The sequence below is a fragment of the Microtus pennsylvanicus genome, chromosome 3 (genome assembly GCF_037038515.1).
Source record: "Microtus pennsylvanicus isolate mMicPen1 chromosome 3, mMicPen1.hap1, whole genome shotgun sequence".
NCBI lineage: Eukaryota > Metazoa > Chordata > Mammalia > Rodentia > Cricetidae > Microtus > Microtus pennsylvanicus.
Window position 1 is genome coordinate 3,277,732 of NC_134581.1, and position 14,736 is coordinate 3,292,467.

Consider the following 14,736-nt stretch of genomic DNA (forward strand, 5'->3'; position numbering starts at 1 on the left):
ACACTGAGGCAGGACTAGGCAGCAGGTCACTTTCCCTTGGGGTCAAGTAAGGGACCCCGAGAACAGCATCTGCAGATCTAAGGCTGAACTGTGTCTTCAGGGTCCTTGTCATAGACATAGCTGCCCACAGCCCTGGTATTCATCCCTTGGGTCCAAAGAGAATTCCATAGCAAGGCTGTGGCGGTCGGGCTGGCCGTCATGCTCAGCATGGCCCCTGGGGGTCAGTGTCTTGGAGCAGCGCTCACAGCGCAAGCAGGGCCGGAGCCAATCCTTGTCCAGAGAGGTCACCTGCTCAGCAAAGTCCACACATGTTGGGTTCCCCAGTGAATGTAATGACACTAGGGGCTTTGCTGGGACCTTTGGGGGAGTCCGCTGGTCTTCCTCTCTTCTGTTCGCACCACAGGGACCTCAATGGGGCCAGTGACCTGAGGGCCGTCAGTCAGAGGCTCCTCATAGATGTAGGAACCAGCACCCCCTATATTCACGCCTTTGGGTCCAAACTGTGGCATAGCAGGGCTTGTGGCAGAAGGGCTTCCCATCATGCTCAGCGTGACCCCCCGGGGTCAGTGTCTTGTTGCAGTGCTCGCATTTGAGACAGAACTTGTGCCAATCCTTGCCCAGGGAGCTCACCTTCTCCGCCAAGTACACGGTCTTGTCACACTTGGGACACTTGGAGGCCATGGTCCCTGTGCTCGGTAGGTCGGCGCCCTCCCCCTGAACTGGTCTCTGCACCATTTTCATAATTGATATCTCCCCTCCCTAATGACTCCAGCTGTCAGGACACAAAACTAGCCAGCACAGAGGTGACATGGTTGGGTGGGCACGGGGTCACCACACCTGGCACATGGAAGGAGCCTAACTGTGTTTACCGTGTGTGCTCGGAGTCTTACTGGTCACTGTCACTCTCCCAACTGCTGTTGTCCCCTCTGCCCCCGATACCATCCCAAATCTCAGTGTCTACCTCGCTGTGTGTCAGGAGGGGCGGCATCTCTACCTTTTTCTTTACCTCTGGGCTCCCAGGACTCCTGGTCTGATGAGTTTTGCCCGTTTCACCTTCTGTTTCCTTTCAGTCCTGTCAGTGTGTGGCCCACCTGGACCTGAGGAACATTTGTTATCTTAGCAAAGTTGAATCTTGATGTTCGTTTGCTGACCAAATAGCCAGCATGTGACCTTTGAGGTACTTGAGTCGGGCATCACAGACGTGACTGGAAAGTGAAAAGTTTCCCTATATACAGTTGAAAACAAAACAGGACTCTCACTATTCACACTGTTTTACACAGGACTCTCACTGTTCACACTGTTTTACACAGGACTCTCACTATTCACACTGTTTTACACAGGATCCTCACTATTCACACTGCCCCACACAGGACCCTCACTATTCACACTGCCCCACACAGGACCCTCACTATTCACACTGCCCCACACAGGATCCTCACTATTCACACTGCCCCACACAGGATCCTCACTATTCACACTGCCCCACACAGGATCCTCACTATTCACACTGCCCCACACAGGATCCTCACTATTCACACTGCCCCACACAGGATCCTCACTATTCACACTGCCCCACACAGGATCCTCACTATTCACACTGCTTTACACAGGATCCTCACTATTCACACTGCCCCACACAGGATCCTCACTATTCACACTGCTTTACACAGGACCCTCACTATTCACACTGCCCCACACAGGACCCTCACTATTCACACTGCCCCACACAGGACTCTCACTATTCACACTGCCCCACACAGGACCCTCACTATTCACACTGCTTTACACAGGATCCTCACTATTCACACTGCCCCACACAGGATCCTCACTATTCACACTGCCCCACACAGGATCCTCACTATTCACACTGCCCTACACGGGACCCTCACTATTCACACTGCCCTACACAGGATTCTCACTATTCACACTGCCCCACATGGGATTCTCACTATCACACTGCCCCACACAGGACTCTCACTATTCACACTGCCCCTACACAGGATTCTCACTATTCACACTGCCCCACACAGGATTCTCACTATTCACACTGCCCCCCACAGGATTCTCACTATTCACACTTCCCCCCCACAGGACTCTCATTATTTACATTGGCCCCCAGATACCTTTTGCTTCAGTTTAAATGGCATAGGGTTCATGTCTGTCTATTCTAACATTAATAAAAAGTAAGCCTGTAATTTTGCATGCTGTAGTTCGGGACCTCTGTGAGCAAATGTATCTAAAAAGAAACACCATGGTCCCTGAAAATTGGGGGTCCAGAGAGGTTGTGCAGAAAGAGCTAGGCAGTAGATGACACCGTTGACAATAGCAAATCAATCGTATTCCTCGCGGGAGGCTGCAGGCCTCATTTGCGTGTCTGAAACATCCCAATGATTGCCACGCCTCAGCCTCCTCCTAATGAGACCTGATGGGTCTTAGATGATCCCCGTCCTTATAGGAAATCTTGTAACATCACCAGCAGTTAGGCATGGAGCCCAAGGGGACAAGCTTGTCCCCAGGGTGGCCTTAAATATGGAAGCACACTGAATTTTAAAGCATGCATTTTTTCATCTTACCAAGGTCAAAATGATAAGCAATTTAAATTACAAGTAAGGGAGAGAAAAGTACCGGAAGTTAAATGAGATCCAGGTGTTTATCTGTAGAAGCTGCCGGATCGCCTTAGGGCTAGAAAACGGGCTTGCATAGGGCATTTGCTCACCAGTTTTCTGTTCCGATTTTGATGACATTTTTAAACTTTTTCATTTCCACACACCCAGTAACGAGATAAACAACGTGCAGACTATAGAACAACGCTAGTTAAACATTTACACAGTCTGTCCTGTTATTCCTTGAAACTATTAAAATGTAATGTTCTCATATGGAATCATTATAAATTTATACGCAGTCTGATGGATGGCGAGGCGCCGTCCTGTGGCCCGTGGCTGGCTGTTCTGGATTCAGGTGGTAGCTGCTCTCAGAGTCGTGGTTCTGAGGTGATTAGATCCTATGATGTCCTGGGAGATGCTGCTGCCCCTTCTCATTTGCATAAAACACGTGGCTGATTTTGCGATTGGGTTTGAGACCTTTGGAACAGCTCTCTTAGGGAAGGAAAGCGGGTGTGGAGACTGCCCTGAAGACTTCTGCCTAAGATCTCTACTAAGAATGTGTCCAGAAAGAGAACACAGGAGGGGACCACTTCGTCTCCAGGACTGTGTGTCTCTCTCTAGGTGTGGTCTTACGGCACCACGCTGCCATGGAATAACTGCTCAGGGAGGCATGGAGGTGGGGGCCAGGGGAGTCTCCCAAACATGGAGAGACTTCTAGCAACTGCGCGGCTACAATGTCTGTCAGACGTCCCAAACTTGACAAGGAGTTTGAGGCTTTCTCTATGTGAACAGTAAATACTATGGCCAGTGCTGGTCACTGGGGGCCTGGGGATGGAGAAGGGGAGCTGCACCTTTCGCAGGAAGTGTAAGAGTGAGGGTTGGTACCATTCTGGGAGGAAGGCACCCAGTAAGTTCCTGCGACCAGGTGGTCACCAAGGAGCAAGTTAGAGAATAGGAACAGCCACGGGCAGGGTCCTCTCCTGTGCCCTTTCCAGCCCCTTTTATCTCATTTTTAGAAGGGCTTGTGACTCAGAAAGTGAGAGAAACAAACTCAGAAACAGCAGGCATGGACTGCGCTGCCTTTGGTGACAGAGAAGGACAGAGGAGATGGGGTTCCAGGAGAGGCTTCCCTCAGCCTCCTTTCTCATCAGGTCTGTGTTGAGTACGAGGATGCTAAACTTGGTGAATAACGAGTTTGCATAAAATATGGGCATTAGTGTTAGTTTGTGAAGAAATGGCTTAACAGACCTCAGTTATTCTAGTGCAGTGTTAAATGAGGAAATGTTTACCACGAGTGTGATACACCCATGATATGGCGTGGAGAATTTATCTCCATATCGGTAATGGCAAGACAGACAGACTGAGCTATATCTGATTTTTCAGAAAGGTTGTGTGGCCCTGGGAGTGGTACTGTGGGGAAAGGAAATACACAGGAAGGTCTGATAGGAAAAAGAAATACATAAAGAAAAATTATGCCATTTCACTCAAAGTTGGAATGCGGTGCCTTGGGCCCTGAATTCCATAGAGACACTCCTCCAGAGAGAAGCCTGTGTATTTTATATGTGTTCCCTGAACTCCAAGGGGAAATCAGGGTCCTGTGTGTACCTGCTAAACTGCCTGTGGGTGGAAAAGACTGTCTTGGCATCTCTTCAGCTGACTCTGCTCTCTTTGAGCCCAGTTCACAGGAGGCAGAGGTGCCCACAGGCTGCCATGGGCTGACTTGGTGCTATGGAGTCGAAACTGGTGCCTCTGGCTGCTCTTCCCCCGGGGCCATGAAGGGCAGGTGGTGACAAACCGGCACATTCCATGTTGCCAAGTACAGGCTGATGGGAATATGAATTCAGGTTGTCCCAACTAAAAGGGCCTGGGACCTAGATAGTCATGTCTCTTTAGGAATGTCCCAGAGCAGAGTTAGGGGACATACACCATCCAGCAGGTTCCTGTGCCTGTCCCTGGGCCAGTACCAAGTGTGGAACTGACCTGTGGGAGTTGTATTGGGTTTGAGTGGGAGAATGACTGGATTTCCAGTGACATTTAGTGTGACCTGTGTGGTGTTGTGGTCTTCCAGATTTGCTCAGGAACAGAAGGGCCCACCATTCCTGTCACCTGTTGGTCTGGACTATGCCCCTTGGTTCCATGATGTAATTTGGTTTCTTGGACATCTTGGAGAGAGACCTGGTTCTGTGCAAGCATAGAGTCTTGGCCCCCCTGGAGTCTCTGAGCTTTCTGCATCTCCTGGAAACTGAGAACTGGGGATTCAGACTCTCTATGAGGTTTAGCTAGATCCTGCTTCTCAATTCCTCCCTGGTTCAGATGGTGCTGAATCAAATAGATGCGCAGACTCAAATGTAGGGGCTCTGGGTTGCAGGAAGCTAGCAATGCTCAAAAGAGTCTTTTGTTGTTGTTTTGGCTTTTTGTTTTAATTTTTGAGACAGGGTTTCTCTGTGTAGCTCTGGCTGTTGTAGAACTCGCTCTGTAGATCAGGCTGTCGTTGAACTCACAGAGATCCATCTGCCTCTGCCTTCTGAGTGCTGGGATTAAAGGCGTGCGCCACCTCCACCGGGCTGCTCAAGGGAGTCTTAGCACCTGCCTCCACCTGATTGAAGCCTCATCTGTATTCCCTCACCCACAAAGCTCCTGGCATTATAAAGAGAATGACACAGGCTTTGGTGGCAGAAGGACTTTAGTTGTTGGTTCCTCGATGTCTCTCTTACAGAGGGCAGTGCAGCAAGGATTCCCTGGAAGTTCCTGCCCTCCAGGGCCCCAAGGTGGATGGCGCAGAGCAAGGTGATAGCTGACCCTTGGCTCTGCAGATAATGAGAAGTCGTGCTGAGATGATCTGTGCAGTGGTGGAGGACCTGGATCCTGGGACTGTTCGCTGCTGCACCAAGGCAGAATGACAAGCACACGTGACAGGGAGGGGTCTTAGGACAGAGTGTGGCTGTAGAACGGGAGCAAGGAATGAGGTGGGCATGGTCAAGCAGAGCCTGCCCTAGGAGGGCTTGACGCTGCTCAAGTGTTGAAAGCTGGAGGACAAAGGGTCCTTACGTATTTGCCTGGGTGTGGGCTGCGTGGTTCCACAGGGGCTCTAAAATGGGAGCATTCAAAACAGGAATTCCTTATTTTATAGTTTTTCCAAAAATGAAAAGGCATTTGCATACTAAAGCAGAGTGTGCATGTGCGGTCTCGCTCACCCAGGCACAGCCGAGACTGAGTTGATTACCGGGTAAACTTTGAAGCTGTGGGTCGGAGCCTTTGAACTCAGCTGGGGCCGTGATGATGTTGCTTTTCTTTGGTGCCTGGTCTATTTAGGAAAGAGTATAAATCTTGTGAATCGTTTCTCTCTCGCTCTCTAAAACTCCTTTCCACTGTCGAAAGTGGGGGATTCCGGTTACCACGTTCTGTAATTGGCATTCTCTGAAGATGAATCCTGGGTAGTGACTCATGTGTTGTTTTTAAATCATTAGAAAAGTTTGAGACTCCTCAAAAGAAGTCCCTGTGCCTGCGGCCCTTGGGTCCCAGGGAGAGCCCTGCCCCTCCTCACACAAGGTGTAGCATCCCTAGAATACGTGGGAAGTGATTCCACAAGTGGATTTTAAGTTTTTAATTTTTGTTCTCTCTTTCTCTCTCTCTATTTTTAAACAAAACCAAGAACCTAACATCTGTTCGCCATCATCTTTTGTCAATTATTTTATTTCATATTTACTTTTGGCAGCACACACAAAAAGAACCTTCCCTCCTGTGTAGTTATTATAACAGTAGTTCATGGCAAAAGTAACACAGTCCAGAAGTCTGTGAGTAGCAAACAAATCCCCAAAGGGGCAGGATTCCTCACCCCACACTGGCCTTGCCCCACTCCCCAGTCTCTGGTTCCCACATCATACTGCAGCCCAGCTTGGGCCCTGGTGGGACGGCAGAACCTGCGTTTGCTCCCCTAATTGAACAAAAACTTTAAGCTCCTACCAGATATGGCTGATATTATCAGAGAATAAATCCTGCGAGAGAAGCAAAAAGACAGCTGTGGATGAATGAATGACCCTAAAGTCCAACCCTGGTGTCCCAGCTGGTATTCAGCTGTGAGCAGTTGTAGGAAAAGTGAGAAGGGAACATGGTCCCAGGAGCCAGCCAGAGCTCACCTTATACCTCCACAAAAGAAGCTCATCCGTCTCCTCCGCTCTCGGATGAGGTCATTCCTGCCTTTGCTCATCTCTCCAAGGTCGCCTCTCATGCCTCCCTCTTTGGCTCTGCCTGCCACGGTTCTGGCCTCTAACAGGCCCTCTCTTGGGCTGTGCCTTAGCTCCCTTGGAACAGTGTCTATTCCTGCTCTGCCTCTGTCTTCCTTGCCCTCTGGCAGACCTGTCATCCCCAGGTTCTGGAGATGGGGGTCAGTGTGTACCGTGTGACGTTGTCTGCCCCCTGGAGTATGTGGCCGTGCTGGTTCCTCATGCTTTGCAGCGACCCACGTTCCTGAACTGCCCCCCGTTCATGCTCTCCGAGCATCTAGTTAGGGTGTGGTGGTTATCGAGAGCAACCTGCCGTAGGGAGAGAGAAGTCAACCGTAAGAGAGGAGGTGCGAAGCGGGAAGTGAGAACCGCGAGCCTGGAGGTGCCGAGCAAAGAATAAAGGAGGGGAAGGAAATGCCCTGACCCACAGGGTGTTCATAACCCCACACAGAGAGATTTATACTGAATTATTAAAGTTTGCTATGACATACAAACCAATGAGGCACTTGGGACAGCAGAGGGTCCTAGGCTGATGGCAGGACAACCCTAATCCAGTGTGGGCTGGCAAACTGCCAGTAGTGGCCACAGGTTACCCCAAGCCCAAGCCTGTGCTGGGTGTAGGGACACTCTTCTGCCCTAGCCATAGATGAGCACTCAGAGGCTCCCCTGGGAACAGGACATTGCTGTCACGAGTGCTCCCACAGACCTGGCCCACCCAGACTGGTTCCCAAGGTGCTACTGAACAAAGACTCACCGAATGAGCCCAACTGTGTGCAATCCTGTTTGAATGCCTCAAAGTACAGAGCAAGGCATGACGATCCATGCTTGTCATTCTAACAATGTGGAGGCAGGGGCATGACGGTCCATGCTTATTCTAACTGTGGAGGCAGGGGCATGATGGTCCATGCTTATTCTAACTGTGGAGGCAGGGGCATGATGATCTATTCTTATCATTCTAACACTGTGGAGGTAGGGGCATGACGGTCCATGCTTATTCTAACTGTGGAGGCAGGGGCATGATGATCCATTCTCTAACTGTGGAGGCAGGGGAATGATGATCCTGAGAATTCAGGGTTGGCCTGGCCACACAGTGCAATCCAGGCCAGGTCTGTGCTACCTAGTAAGGCCCTGTCTCCAAATCAGAAACAAACCAACAGGAAAGACATAGTGGTGCTGAAGTGAGTCCATTTTTTCTCCTTTCAAATAAATTGTGTAAAACCAAAGAGAAGACAGGTAGTGCAGCCATGACTCCTTGTTCCCGGGTCCATCCCCATAGGTCATCTCTGTGGAGCCTGGTGGAGAGTAGATAGTTATCCTGGGTGCAGGAGAAGCCCCCATGGCAACAGAGCTCAGATATATAAGTGACAATGAGCTCACTATCCTTCCTTGCTAATACCAATGGTTGTCATTCTTAGAGGCTCCTCTGCCAGGAGAGACTGGAGAAAGCAAGACATCCTCAGACTGATGGGGAGGCTCAGGTGGAGGCATCCGCAGCCCCCTCCCACACACTCTTCCCTGAGTGTGAAGTGGCATTCGCTATGGTGTCTGTTCCCACTGGAAGCATTTGCTTCTCCCCCAGCACAGAGAAACGTCATTCTGAGAGCTTGTCTATTCACTCTTCCTGAGCTCCTCAGTTCACTCTTCCTGAGCTCCTCAGTTCACTCTTTCTTAGCTCCTCAGTTCACTCTTCCTGAGCTCCTCAGTTCACTCTTCCTGAGCTCCTCAGTTCACACCCCTCTTCCTGAGCTCCTCAGTTCACTCTTCCTGAGCTCCTCAGTTCACTCTTTCTTAGCTCCTCAGTTCACTCTTCCTGAGCTCCTCAGTTCACTCTTCCTGAGCTCCTCAGTTCACTCTTCCTGAGCTCCTCAGTTCATTCTTCCTGAGCTCCTCAGTTCACTCTTTCTTAGCTCCTCAGTTCACTCTTCCTGAGCTCCTCAGTTCACTCTTCCTGAGCTCCTCAGTTCACTCTTCCTGAGCTCCTCAGTTCACTCTTCCTGAGCTCCTCAGTTCACTCTTCCTGAGCTCCTCAGTTCACTCTTCCTGAGCTCCTCAGTTCACTCTTCCTGAGCTCCTCAGTTCACTCTTCCTGAGCTCCTCAGTTCACTCTTCCTGAGCTCCTCAGTTCACTCTTCCTGAGCTCCTCAGTTCACACCCCTCTTCCTGAGCTCCTCAGTTCACACCCCTCTTCCTGAGCTCCTCAGTTCACACCCCTCTTCCTGAGCTCCTCAGTTCACACCCCTCTTCCTGGACTCCTCAGTTCACTCTTCCTGAGCTCCTCAGTTCACACCCCTCTTCCTGAGCTCCTCAGTTCACACCCCTCTTCCTGAGCTCCTCAGTTCACTCTTCCTGAGCTCCTCAGTTCACACCCCTCTTCCTGAGCTCCCCAGTTCACACCCCTCTTCCTGAGCTCCTCAGTTCACACCCCTCTTCCTGAGCTCCTAAGGTCACACCCCTCTTCCTGAGCTCCTCAGTTTACTCCCCTCTTCCTGAGCTCCTCAGTTCACTCTTCCTGAGCTCCTCAGTTCACTCTTTCCCCCGCTTCCTCACATGGCACCAGCGGCAGATGCTGGAGGAGGGAGAGAGGGAAACTCACTCATCAAAGAAGATCACTCAACTTTGCCCACCTCCTGTCACGGCCCTATTAGGATGAATTTATAATACAAGCCCTAAAATGGCATCACTTAATGCACATTGAAATTTTACACTGCCTTCACTTTTAATATGGACAAAATTACCTATAATTATCATGACCCAGGAAACTGTTCTGAATTATGAAATCACTCTGTGGGTGCTTCAGACTTCATATCAAGCAACTTTCAAAATGTGCAATAAATGACATAGAAAATCAGCCTCCTGGACAATCACACAAAGTCTCATTTGCAACATTGGGGCAAACCAACTTTGGCTAAGGTCTAGAGTAACTGACAGACCATTTTCAGAGGCAGGAAAATTTTCAAAACCATCTTACCCTGTCTTGGTGAGGTTTGTCAGTCTTTTTGCTTGTATCCTGTTTGTCCAGTCTGGACACCAGGCATTTTGTCAGTAGTCAGGGCAGGGGCAGTTCTTTGCCCAAAGGCCAGTTTTGCCAAGAAGAAAACAAACTTCACATGGAGTGTCTTCAGTGTTCAACATTCTCTCGGATATAGGTTGGTGTTGCCGGAAACAATCGTGTCTCAAGGCAACAGAATACTAAGTTACTTAAAAGTCATATTCTACAGTTCTTAGAAGTGTTTGAACATTAACTATCTATGTGTAATACAATCTCTATGCATCTAAAAAAACCTGATTAGTCTAGCTGTAAGTATGACAAACATGGATGACTATTGACCTATAATTCTTAATACTATATAGCTTAAAGACTAAGGCTTCATATTAAAAAATTAAGCAAACTTTAAACAAATGTGCAGCAAATGAGGACAATGACCTTAAAATGTAAAAAATATATGTCTTGATCAGAGGTAGGAATTCATTGTGCAATATGAAAAATATATCCTAAAATTGCATTAATATACAAATATCTTAAGCAGAGGTAGAAGCAGGCATGCATACAATATGACAAAATAACTTTGCATATGTATACAAATATTGTAAACAGAAATAAGAACATATTCAATATAACAAATATAATTTGACTTCATTAATATACAAGAATCTATACCAATATAAATTGTCTATAAATAATAGCTCATAAGTAATCTCACTATTACTCACTATTATTAATAGTGTGAGTAAGCTCACACTAATCTACCTATTATCCCATCCCATCCCATCCATTCCCCCTTTTTATTTTTCAAGAGAGATCCTTGAGCCTACTTTGTTTCCAACCCCAACCCCTGATAATGTCCCTAAATGAAGACAAACTTTGTTAGGAGAGGGGACGTTGTTTTCTAGGATTACTTCCAGCTGTTTTGGGGGTGATATTATTTCTATGGGATCCTGTAAAAACTAAAATGATGGTTAAGCTTAAAGATTACTGTCTTGTATAATTGCAGGAATGTTAATCTGTGTATTCTATTGCTGTAATAGATCACGACCCCATAGATTATATGTGCCACATTTGGCCTCAGCCTTCCTCTCTGTCTTCCTAGCCCTATGCATTCAACCCATCTTGTGCTGTTTTATTCTTTAGATAGGGTTCCAATTCCTAGGAATTGAACATCTGCCTCTTGAAGAGGCCAATTTGGATGCCAAGATTCTAGAGTAATAATAGTCACATCCACATCAGTGTCCACTAATCCTTCAATTATAATGTTATTTATTCGTACTCTCAGCTTTGGTCTTTGATCATTTACAGAAGTTTTCCAAAATATATGTTTTCTAATTTCTATTGGAAATTTTTATTCATCCTCCATGTTTATTCTATCATCCAGAACATTATGGTTTTATACAACAGGCACTGGATTTTTCTAATTTTCCTGGGGGGCATGTCTCCATAGTGACTGGGAATGACTGGACCACGTTTGACCTGAAGGCCTGTGAGAGGCCCCACAAGAAGTTTCCTGATGGCCATGTGTTGCCTTGTTTGTCTCTTGTTGATCTACATTCATTGGTCCAATGTCAGCCTTTGCTGCATTTTCTACATAATCCATAAGATTGAGACCTTCTGTTTTTGTCATTTCCAGAGGAAACATTATTTCTAGGAATGCCTTGTCTGCAATCCCTTCTCAGATGTCCTATACTACCACAATTAAAGCATTTGGTATTTTGATGTCTCTTAATACCTTTGGAAGTTGCTTCTCCTATCCAAGCCTCATTATTATAGTCAAATGACTCAACATTGGCTATGTGCAGGATCCATTCATCCATTGATGCTAGTGCTGATTTGACCTTTAAAGGCCCAAGCATTTTTTTTTTGGTTTTTCAAGACAGGGTTTCTCTGTCTTGAACCAAGTACCTTGTTGCATTCAAAACTGGCATTTTTCAAAAGCCAGCAATTCAATAAGTACTCATCTAGTTTCTGGATCTGTTACCCCTGTTTGTACAGCTTTAGATAATCTTTGTAAAAAGTCACTAAAGTGTTCTCTTGGGCCTTGTATGACCTTAGTATATGATTCAGTTCTTATTCTAGTTCTTGAATCCTGTCCCAAGCATTCAAGACTGTTGTATGGCATAGGGACAAGATGTGTTCATTGTAAATAGCTTGACTCTGTGCATCAGCATAACGGCCCTTGCCAAGAACTTGATCTTGAGAAGCCTCAAATCCTCTGACTCTACCTTGATGTTCCAGGGCTTTAGGCTCCTCTCTCCAATAGCACTTCCACTATAGCTGTGGCCCATCTTCTAGCACCACACAGACTAATTGAAGGCAATCATGTGGAGTAGACTTGTTGCTTGAAACCTATGTCTTTATTGTAGGCAGAGGCTGCTCATTTGTTTCCTGGCCACTGAGACCCAAAATAATCACACAGAAACTGTATTAATTACAACACTACTTGGTCAACAGCTTAGGTGTTTTACTAGCTAGCTCTTATATCTTAAATTAACCCATTTACATTATTTTGTATTTTACTGCAAGGCTTGTGGTTTACTCATAAGTTTCCCAGGCGTCTGTCTCCTTCGGCAGCTACATGGCATCTCTCTGACTCTACCATCTTTCCTCCTCTATCTGCTTGAAATTCCCACATTAGTCTATTCTGTCCTCCCATAGGCCAAAGCAACTGTATTCATTAACTAATAAAAGCAACACATATACAGAAGAACTTTTCACGCCCATTTCCCCTTTTCTGTTCAAATAAAAAGGAAGGTTTTAACTTTAACATAGCAATATTACATACAACAAAACAGTTATCAAGCAAGAATTATATTTAGAATATTTAGTCCATTTACATTTGGAAAATTAAGGAAAATACTCTATCATCTATCCTATCTTTGTGAGTCTAAAGTTTTATATCTAATCTACTTTCTATAATTATAAATATGTTTCTCCAACTCCATCAAAGACTCCAGAAGGATATAATATTGCCTAAGTCAACAGGAAGTGCATTGTAAGCATCTTCCAAAACTCCAGAATTGACAGAGACATCCTGCTACCTGTGGGGTGGGGTCCTGGAGATACCTGACTGTATTTGCTTCCCGTGTCTCCCCAAGCCCCAAGCTGTTCACTGGCTCCCTGTGGGGTGGGGTCTCTGGAGATATGTGACTGTATCTGCCTCCTGTGTCTCCCCCAAGCCCCAAGCTGCTCACTGGCTCCTGTCAACACCTACAGTGACCAGCTGTTGGCACAACTGTGTCTCATCAGCAGAATGTGTATCTTCTAGTCCTAGCTGACCTAACCCCAGCTTCATATGTGGGGCTCAGTCTACATCACTGGATATGGGGGTGGACCACAAAATTTTGCTGACGATAATTGTTATCTGAGATAAAAATGGATTAAAAATCTAGTGCCTTGGGAATTATCAATGTTCCTGGAAGTGTTCATGTGTGTTGCATTGTATGACTTCACTGCAGCCTTGGCTTGACTACACACACACACAGGCACGCACACACACACACACGCATGCGCACACATGCACACACGCGCACACACACAGTCATGCTCACCACACAACACACACCACCAGGGCGTGCTCTTGGGATGTTCCCGCTCAGGCTGGGAACTGCTCTACGCTGTGACCTGTATGCTTTTCTAGAGACAAGAGACACAGGTTTCCTTATACTGCTATGCCGAAAAGTTATGAGGAGAAAGACCAAATCCACAACGTCTAATTAAAGCAAGCTTTATTCTAGAGGTGGCCCTGGTACTGTCAGCTGGCTCTCTCAACCTAAATCAGGATTTTTGAGAGCAGCCCTGGATGTGGGGAAGACAAGGTTTTTATAGTTCAGAGGTGGGGGGGTTCCCAAATGGGGGTTTGGAGGACAAAATAGGTGGGATTACAGGAGCAGAACATAAGCATAGCAAGTTCATCATAACAACAGGTAGTCATAGCAGGGTAGCCATAGCAACCCTCTGAAGCAAAGGAGGCTGCAAGATGGGTATTAACGTTTTGAAGCAAATGCGTGGTTGCCATTTCCTGGGACAGAGAACTGTCTGTAGTTACGGTTACAGGTGGTACAAACCCCAAACCTTGAGAAACAAAGATTTAATCATAAACGAGAATGAACCTAGTTTGTCTTTGCTATAAGATGGTTTTACCTAAGATGGAGGCAGGCTGGCTTTTCACTACAGACACATGGGTTCAGTTTTAGAAAACAGGGCCCCATTTTACTGCTGGCCCTCCCTGGTATAGAAATATCAAATCAGGATAACTTTGCAATGTACTGTTTCAGACTGTTTGCCTTTTAAAAATTACTGTTTGAGTTGTTGCCTTGAGTTTCATGTAGAAAAAAGAAACAGCCTTTGAATTTTGTCTTGAGATTGGAACCGAATGCCCCACAGTTTTGCCGTCTAGCTCAGCACCATCTGGAGCCTTGGGCCATGGTGGCTACTGAGTACTCTACATGGAGCTAGTGCTTCTGAGGCATGGGAGTTCAACCTTATTTAGTTTTAATTAACTTACACTGAAATTTCCATGCCACATGCAGCTAGCAACTATTACATTAGACCCTGCTGTCTAGTTAATCCCTTTGTAGCCAAAGGCACTCATCAAATATATCCCTGTCTATTCACCACTAGCAGTAGAGCCCAGCTAAGCACTCTGCCCCTGGGCCACCCCTCCCCCAGCTCAGTAGGTACTTCCAGAGTGAATGAACCAATGGATGAATGTGGAGAAAATGACCCTGCCCACGTTCATACAGCCACCCATGACCCTGGGACCATGCATAGGCTGACCCTAGCACTCCTGCCTGGCTCTCCCACTCCTAAAGGCAGTGATTGCACTAGTTTGGCCTTAATATTGACATTGAATCCTAGTATCTGAGTACTTTATGGTCAAGTAGATTGAGGGAGAAAAAAAAAGTCGGAAAATATAATT

General features: G+C 46.9%; 1 protein-coding gene and 1 pseudogene across 1 annotated transcript in view; one reads left to right on the plus strand and one right to left on the minus strand.

Annotated features, from left to right (window-relative positions):
• The window catches only part of Ulk4 (unc-51 like kinase 4), a 315,649-nt gene that overhangs the window by 254,920 nt on the left and 45,993 nt on the right, over positions 1-14,736 (plus strand). The gene's annotated exons all lie outside the window — the stretch shown is intronic.
• On the minus strand, positions 78-691 carry LOC142846916 (cysteine-rich protein 2 pseudogene; annotated as a pseudogene).